The following is an 8065-nucleotide window of genomic DNA, read 5'->3' as shown; positions in this document are numbered from 1 at the left end:
CGGAGCAAACTGGGAATTTTTCCAGTAGGGTCCTGCGCGCCCGCGCAGCAATGCTGAGCGGCCGCGCAGCAACCTTGCGCGCCCGCGCAGAAATGCTGAGCGGCCGCGCAGGGTCGGGGGAAAAAGCTGAATTATTTTAGACTTCTACTTCTGTTTGGCTTCCAACTTCTATGTAATCTGAGTTTTATGGGACTATTATATAAGTAGATTTGAGACGTTTTCATAGAGGATAAGAAGGAGATTATGTTTTAGATTGTGTTTTTGCGCAAGAAGCGAAGGAGATAAGGAAGAAGACCGATTTAGCACACTGCAGCGAAGAGGAAGCATATATTCTTGTGATTCTTGTTTTGTTGTAACGTTGGATGCTAGTTTTCTTGCTTTGACTTATTTACTCTTGTGACGTACTCTGTTTTAATATAATTAGTTTAGTTATTATTTTCTTGTGTTATTTATCATGATTTCATATGAACCCATGATGGCAATAAGTTCTATTATGGGCTAATCGTGATCATGGGGTTGCAACGGATTTATTATGAAATTCTTTAGTTAATTGTTTAATACTTTAGTGTGTGATGATTGCATGATATCTAGTACTGGTTGTGCGTATTTGTCTTATGTGCGTCGCGAACATATAAGATAGGGTGTTAATCTCTTGTGAAGCGACGGTGGATCTTGAGATTTAGAACTTGCCATGCTAGCATAGGTTCATGTACGTTGTGCATGATTAGTGGGTAACTCTAACAGTTTTATTTGCCCTATGTAATCAAAAGGAATAACTTGTGTTTAAATCGTTGTGTTGTCAATTTCTGTAGACATATAGGAACTCAACATAATTGATGACTATTCAACTTCTATCTTAATTGTGGATGCTTGGTAGAATGGTATTAGTACAATGAAAATTGGCTTTTATCAGTTTCGTGTTATTCGATTAATGTCATCACTGTCGCATGCTAAAGGTAATAACAATGGCTATAGAAGGAAGTAATAATGAAGTTGTGATCTCATGAGTGTTTTATTATTGATAATTTGAAGTGTTAGTTAAGTAGTTAATTATAGTTAATATTTAATCAACAATTTTAAGTGTTATCTTAACATTGAGAAGTAATCATACATTGGTGAGTGAGTTTAATTAGACAAAAACTTAGTCTGAGTCTCTGAGGGAACGAACTAGAAAGTATTCTACATTACTTGCGAACGCGTATACTTGCGTGAATATTAGTGCGTGATTTCACCCTAACAAGTTTTTGGCGCCGCTGCCGGGGACTCGGCGTATTTGTTTAGTTTATGTACTTGCCATCATTGGTCATTAGGACTCAGTGATTAGGACGTAGTAGTTACTTACTCTTTTCGGTTGTATTTCAGGTACTTTAGCAAGCGTTTATGCAAACTCGTTCTCGTGCTCGCAAGAGGACTTTAGATACAGCTGAGGAGACAGACGAAGTTCTTGATATTCCGGAGAAGTTAGATTTTGAGGATTCGGATTCAGGAACTGAGCAGAAAGAACCAATAAACATGGGAGATCGTATTGTTCAAGCTGATCCAGCTCTTATGGATTTTTCTCGGCCTAAAATTGATGACATTCAGTCAAGCATCCTTCATCCGGCTATTCAAGCTAACACCTTTGAAATCAAGCCGGGCACTATTCAGATGGTGCAGAATTCTGTTTCTTTTGGAGGAGCGGCAACTGAAGACCCCAACATGCACATAAGGAATTTTGTCGAGATCTGCAGCACTTTTAAGTATAATGGCGTGACTGATGAGGCTATCAAGTTGAGGCTTTTCCCATTCTCACTGAGGGATAAGGCTTAAGACTGGTTACATTCTGAACCAGTTGGGTCCATCACTACGTGGCAAGATCTTGCGCAAAAGTTTCTGGTGAAGTTTTATCCAATGGAAAAGACTGCTGCTATGAGGAGTGCTCTTACTCAGTTTGCGCAGCAACCTACAGAATCTATGTGCGAGGCTTGGGAACGCTACAAGGAAATGTTGAGAAAATGTCCACATCATGGAATGCCGGATTGGATGGTAATCACTGGTTTTTATAATGGTTTGGGGGCCCAATCTCGGCCCATGCTCGACGCAGCAGCTGGAGGAGCCTTATGGGCTAAAAGCTATACTGAGGCGTATAATCTTATAGAGACAATGGCTGCAAATGAGCATCAAAACCCAACTCAGAGGATGACGTCAGGTAAGGTAGCAGGTATTCTGGAAGTTGATGCAGCCACCGCTATTGCAGCCCAGCTCCAAGCGCTATCAATGAAGGTTGATTCTTTGGCTACGTATGGAGTTAATCAAATAGCTATGGTTTGTGAGCTTTGTGCAGGTTCTCATGCTACGGATCAGTGTTCTCTTGTCAACGAATCTGTTCAGTATGTGAATAATTATCAGCGACAATAGCAGCCTGTGCCAGCGACCTATCATCCTAACAACAGAAATCATCCAAATTTCAGCTGGGGAAATAATCACAATGCTATTCAGCCACCATATCAGCAAGGAGTGAGTAAACCGTTTAACCCACCTGGATTCCAGCAACCACAACAGTATGCTACAAGGCAATCGTATCCTCAACAGGGAAGTGCAGCTGCACCTACTAGTGCTGATTTTGAGGAACTTAAACTGTTGTGCAAGAGTCAGGCGGTTTCTATCAAGACCTTGGAAAATCAAATCGGTCAATTAGCCAATGCAGTGCTCAATCGTCAACCTGGTACTCTTCCCAGTGACACGGAAGTACCAGGCAGGAAGGAAGCTAAAGAGCAAGTCAAGGCTATTACCTTAAGGTCTGGAAAAGTAGCTGATGCTGAAAAGGCAAAAGAAGTCGAAGCTGAAGTTAGAGATGAAAAATCTAAGCAAAAGGAGAAAGCGGCGGAACCAAGGAAGACTACTGTTGAACACACTCTGCCTGAGGCTAATACAGGGGAGAAATAGCTCTATCCTCCACCATCTTTTCCTAAGAGATTACAGCAACAAAAGCTGGATAGACAGTTCGGGAAGTTTCTGGAGGTGTTCAAGAAACTTCACATCAATATACCTTTCGCTGAGGCTCTGGAACAAATGCCTAGTTATACGAAGTTTATGAAGACTATTCTTTCAAGGAAGGTGAAACTGGATGACCTTGAAACCGTTGCTCTCACGGAAGAATACAGCGCGGTTCCGCAACAAAAGTTACCACCAAAACTGAAAGATCCAGGAAGCTTCACCATTCCTTGCACCATTGGCAATCTAACTTTTGACAAGTGCCTTTGTGATTTGGGAGCAAGCATTAATCTGATGCCGTTGTCGATCTTCAAAAAGCTGGATCTGCCTGATCCAAAACCCACATACATGTCGCTACAATTGGCGGACCGTTCCATTACTTACCCAAGGGGCATAGTTGAGGATGTGCTCGTCAAGGTGGATAAGCTCTTCTTTCCTGCAGATTTTGTTATTCTGGATTTTGAGGAAGATAAGAAGATTCCCATAATCTTGGGGAGGCCTTTCTTGGCTACTGGCCGTACTTTGATAGATGTGCAAAAAGAGGAACTTACTATGCGGGTCCAAGATCAGGATGTGACCTTCAACGTATTCAAGGTAATGAAATTCCCTACAGAAGATGAGGAGTTCTTAAAAGTGGATGTGATTGATTCCGCAGTTACTTCGGAACTCGAGCACATGCTCATGTTTGATACATTGGAAAAGGCCTTAGTGGGGGATTTTGACAGCGATGATGAAGATAGCAACGAGCAATTACAATATCTGAACGCTTTTCCATGGAAGCGAAAGCTCGACATACCATTTGAATCTCTTGGTACTTCTGACCTTAAGAATGCTGAAGGGAAGCTCAAACCATCAATAGAGGAAGTACCTACCTTGGAGCTAAAACCATTACCTGAACACTTGAGGTATGCTTTTTTAGGTGATTCATCTACGTTACCTGTTATTATTTCAGCTGACCTTTCAGGTAGTGAGGAAGACAAGCTCTTAAGGATTTTGAGAGAATTCAAATCGGCTATAGGATGGACCATAACAGACATCAAGGGGATAAGTCCTTCATATTGTATGCATAAAATTCTGTTAGAGGAAGGTAGTAAGCCAAGTATGGAACAGCAGCGAAGACTGAACCCGATCATGAAGGAGGTGGTGAAGAAAGAAATTCTGAAATGGCTAGATGCAGGCATCATTTATCCTATTTCTGACAGCTCGTGGGTGAGCCCCGTGCAATGTGTACTTAAGAAAGGAGGTATCACTATGGTCGCAAATGAAAAGAATGAGCTCATCCCTACTCGAACAGTTACAGGATGGAGAGTATGCATGGATTATAGAAAATTGAACAAAGCCACAAGGAAGGATCACTTCCCTCTCCCATTCATTGATCAAATGCTTGACAGATTGGCGGGACATGAGTATTTTTGTCTTCTGGATGGTTATTCCGGGTATAATCAGATTTGTATTGCACCAGAGGATCAGGAAAAGACTACCTTCACTTGTCCATTTGGCACATTTGCTTTTCGTAGAGTTTCGTTTGGGTTATGTGGCGCCCCGACCACCTTTTAGAGATGTATGATGGCTATATTCTCTGACATGATTGGAAATAACGTCGAAGTGTTCATGGATGACTTCTCCGTCTTTGGACACTCATATGATGAATGTTTGAATAATCTGCGCGCCGTACTCAAAAGATGCGTGGAAACTAATTTGGTGCTTAATTGGGAGAAATGTCATTTTATGGTGCGTGAAGGCATTATCCTTGAGCATAAGGTCTCTAGCAAAGGTCTCTAGCAAAGGTCTGGAGGTGGACAAGGCCAAGGTGGGAGTCATTGAAAATCTTCCCCCACCCAATTCTGTGAAAGGAATCCGTAGTTTTCTTGGTCATGCGGGTTTTTATCGGCGATTCATCAAGGACTTTTCAAAGATATCTAAGCCGTTGTGCAATTTACTTGAGAAAGATGTGCCTTTCAAATTTGATGATGAATGTTTGGTAGCATTCGAGACTCTCAAGGAGAGTTTGATCACGACACCAGTTATTACAGCACCAGATTGGACAGAACCGTTTGAGATGATGTGTGATGCGAGTGACTATGCGGTAGGTGCAGTTCTGGGACAGCGCAAGAAAAATCTCTTCCACGTGGTCTACTATGCGAGTAAGACTTTAAATGGGGCCCAATTGAACTACACCACTACTGAGAAGGAGCTTTTGGCTATAGTCTTTGGCTTTGAGAAATTTCGATCTTATCTGCTTGGTACGAAAGTAACAGTATTCACTGATCATGCAGCTATTCGCTATCTGGTTTCTAAGAAGGATTCGAAGCCGAGACTCATTCGTTGGGTGCTTTTACTTCAGGAATTTGAGTTAGAGATCAAAGATAGAAAAGGTACTGAGAATCAAGTAGCTGACCATCTCTCTAGGTTGGAGAATCCCGATTCTACTTCACAAGATAGGACGTTAATCAATGAATCTTTTCCGGATGAGCAGTTGTTTGCAATTCAGGAGGAAGAACCATGGTTTGCAGATATTGTAAACTATCTTGTCAGCAATATAATGCCGCTTAATTTGACATCCGCTCAGAAGAAGAAGTTTCTGCATGAGGTGAAGTGGTATATGTGGGATGAACCATATTTGTCTAGACAGGGAGCTGATCAGATCATCAAGAGATGTATCCCGTTCTGTGAGACGGAGGGGATATTACGAGACTGCCATTCCACGGTTTATGGTGGACACTATGGAGGTGAGAAGACGGCAGCTCGAATTCTGCAAGCAGGTTTTTTCTGGCCTACTTTGTTCAAGGATGCTCATCAGTTTATTTTAAGGTGTGATCATTGCCAAAGAGTGGGAAATTTGTCAAGGAAGGATGAGATGCCATTAAATGTGATGCTTGAAGTCGAGGTCTTTGATGTATGGGGAATCGATTTCATGGGGCCTTTTATCTCATCTTGCAATAATCAGTACATCTTGCTGGCAGTCGATTATGTCTCAAAATGGGTCGAAGTTAAAGCTTTACCGACAAATGATGCAAAGGCAGTGCTAAATTTTCTTCATAAGCAAGTTTTCACAAGGTTTGGAATGCCTCGGATAATCATAAGTGATGAAGGATCGCATTTTTGCAACCGTAAGTTCACTTCTATGATGCAGCGTTATAATGTGAATCATCGAGTAGCTACTGCCTATCATCCGCAAACAAATGGTCAAGCGGAAGTGTCTAACAGAGAGATAAAGCGCATTCTAGAGAAGGTTGTTTGTCCTTCAAGGAAGGATTGGTCTTTAAAGCTCGATGAAGCTGTTTGGGCTTACAAAACAGCATACAAAACTCCACTTGGGATGTCACCGTTTCAGTTGGTGTACGGTAAGGGATGTCATCTACCGGCGGAGCTTGAGCATAAGGCCTACTGGGAATTGAAGAAATTGAACCTGGATTTAGATGCAGCTGGTAAGAAAAGAATGCTTCAGCTTAATGAACTTGATGAATTTCGACTGCAAGCGTACGAGAATAACAAAATGTATAAGGAAAAGGTGAAGAGGTGGCACAATAGGAAGCTACATCCTAAGTTATTTGTGCCAGGGCAACAAGTTCTCTTATTCAACTTTCGGCTCCGACTTTTTCCTTGGAAGTTGAAATCAAGGTGGTCTGGACCTTTTATTGTCAAAACTGTGTTTCCACATGGAGCGGTGGAAATTTTTGAGAATGATTCGGACCAAGCATTCAAAGTTAACGGTCAGCGGTTGAAGCACTACTATGGGGACATGGCAAACCGAGAGGTGGTTAGTGCCATTTTGTTGACTACTTGAGAAAGGTACGGAACGTCAAGCTAATGACGAAAAAGAAGCGCTGCGTGGGAGGCAACCCATGAATTATTGTTACAGGAACCCTTAGAAATTAATAACCTATCCAAAAACACAAAAAATTCAGAAAAAAGGGGGCTGAAAAAAAATTTTCCAGAGACCCTCTGCGCGCCCGCGCAGAAATGCTGAGCGGCCGCGCAGGGGTCGAGTTCCAGAAAATTTTTTGCAGTTCAGAAAAAAAAAAAACAAAAACACAAAAAACCCATCATAGCCCATAAACCCACGAATTCTTTTCCCATTACCCCATGATTTTATCCCTCAACCCCACTCCTAATCTAATTTAACCTACTCCACACCCTATATATACATACACCTATCCTACATATCTCCCACAAACTTCCTACACTTAAACCCTCTCATAAACATCAAAAATCAGTTCTTACACACTTTTATTCACAAATCAATGGCACCCAAGAGAGCACGCACTATTGACAGCAGCAGCACAGTTCCTACTGCTGATTCATCAAGGGGTACTGCTGCAAGGCCTCAGTTAACTGACAGAGCTGCGGAGGAGGAGTACACTAGGCTGTTGGGGAAGCCGATTCTGAAGGAGAGGGGGTTTTTACCATCAGGGAGGGATGGTGAGTTGTTGCCCATGATTGCAGAGAAGGGGTGGATAGCTTTTTGTGAGTCACCCGAAGCAGTACCGATGAGTGTTGTTCGCGAGTTCTACGCGAACGCGAAGGCTGAAAAGAATGGGTTTTCTGTAGTTCGTGGGCTGACGGTTGATTATCATCCTGCGGCGATTCGCCGTGTGATTGGACAGCGAGAGAGGAAGCCCGATGAGGAGAACTGGAATGAAAAGACTGCTGAGGATTTTGACTTGGATTTGATTTGTGCAACTCTCTGTCGACCGGGCACAGTTTGGAACCGCAGTCCAGCCAATAATGAGTATCGTCACTATCCGGCGATCGCCATGAACAGGTATGCCCGTGCATGGAATGCATTTATATGTGCTAATATTTTGCCTTCTTCACATGCACACGAGGTCACAGTTGAGAGAGCACAAGTGTTGTGGGGAATTCTGAATGAGGAATACTATGTGGACCTTGGTGAGTTTATATACCAAGGAATTCTGAAGTTTTTGAGGGGAGCAAAGCATATGAACATCCCTTCTGCATCCACGGTTACGAAGCTATGCCGAGCAGTAGGAGTGAACTGGCCGGCTCATGAGCAGTTACAGTTGCCAGCAGCTCCGATAGATTCTGGCACTCTGAATGGGATGCAGGAGTGGACCGGTGGTGAGCCTGA

At 42.7% G+C, this 8065-nt stretch overlaps 1 non-coding gene across 1 annotated transcript; it reads right to left on the bottom strand.

Annotated features, from left to right (window-relative positions):
* Positions 1–1905: 1905 nt before the first annotated feature.
* On the bottom strand, positions 1906–2012 carry LOC141675613 (small nucleolar RNA R71). The gene has a single exon (XR_012556256.1). It is a non-coding gene; the product is annotated as a small nucleolar RNA R71 (small nucleolar RNA).
* Positions 2013–8065: the final 6053 nt, after the last annotated feature.

The sequence above is a fragment of the Apium graveolens genome, chromosome 7 (genome assembly GCF_009905375.1).
Source record: "Apium graveolens cultivar Ventura chromosome 7, ASM990537v1, whole genome shotgun sequence".
NCBI lineage: Eukaryota > Viridiplantae > Streptophyta > Magnoliopsida > Apiales > Apiaceae > Apium > Apium graveolens.
The sequence above is the reverse complement of the archived record's forward strand: the minus strand, read 5'-3'. Positions and strand labels throughout refer to the sequence as shown.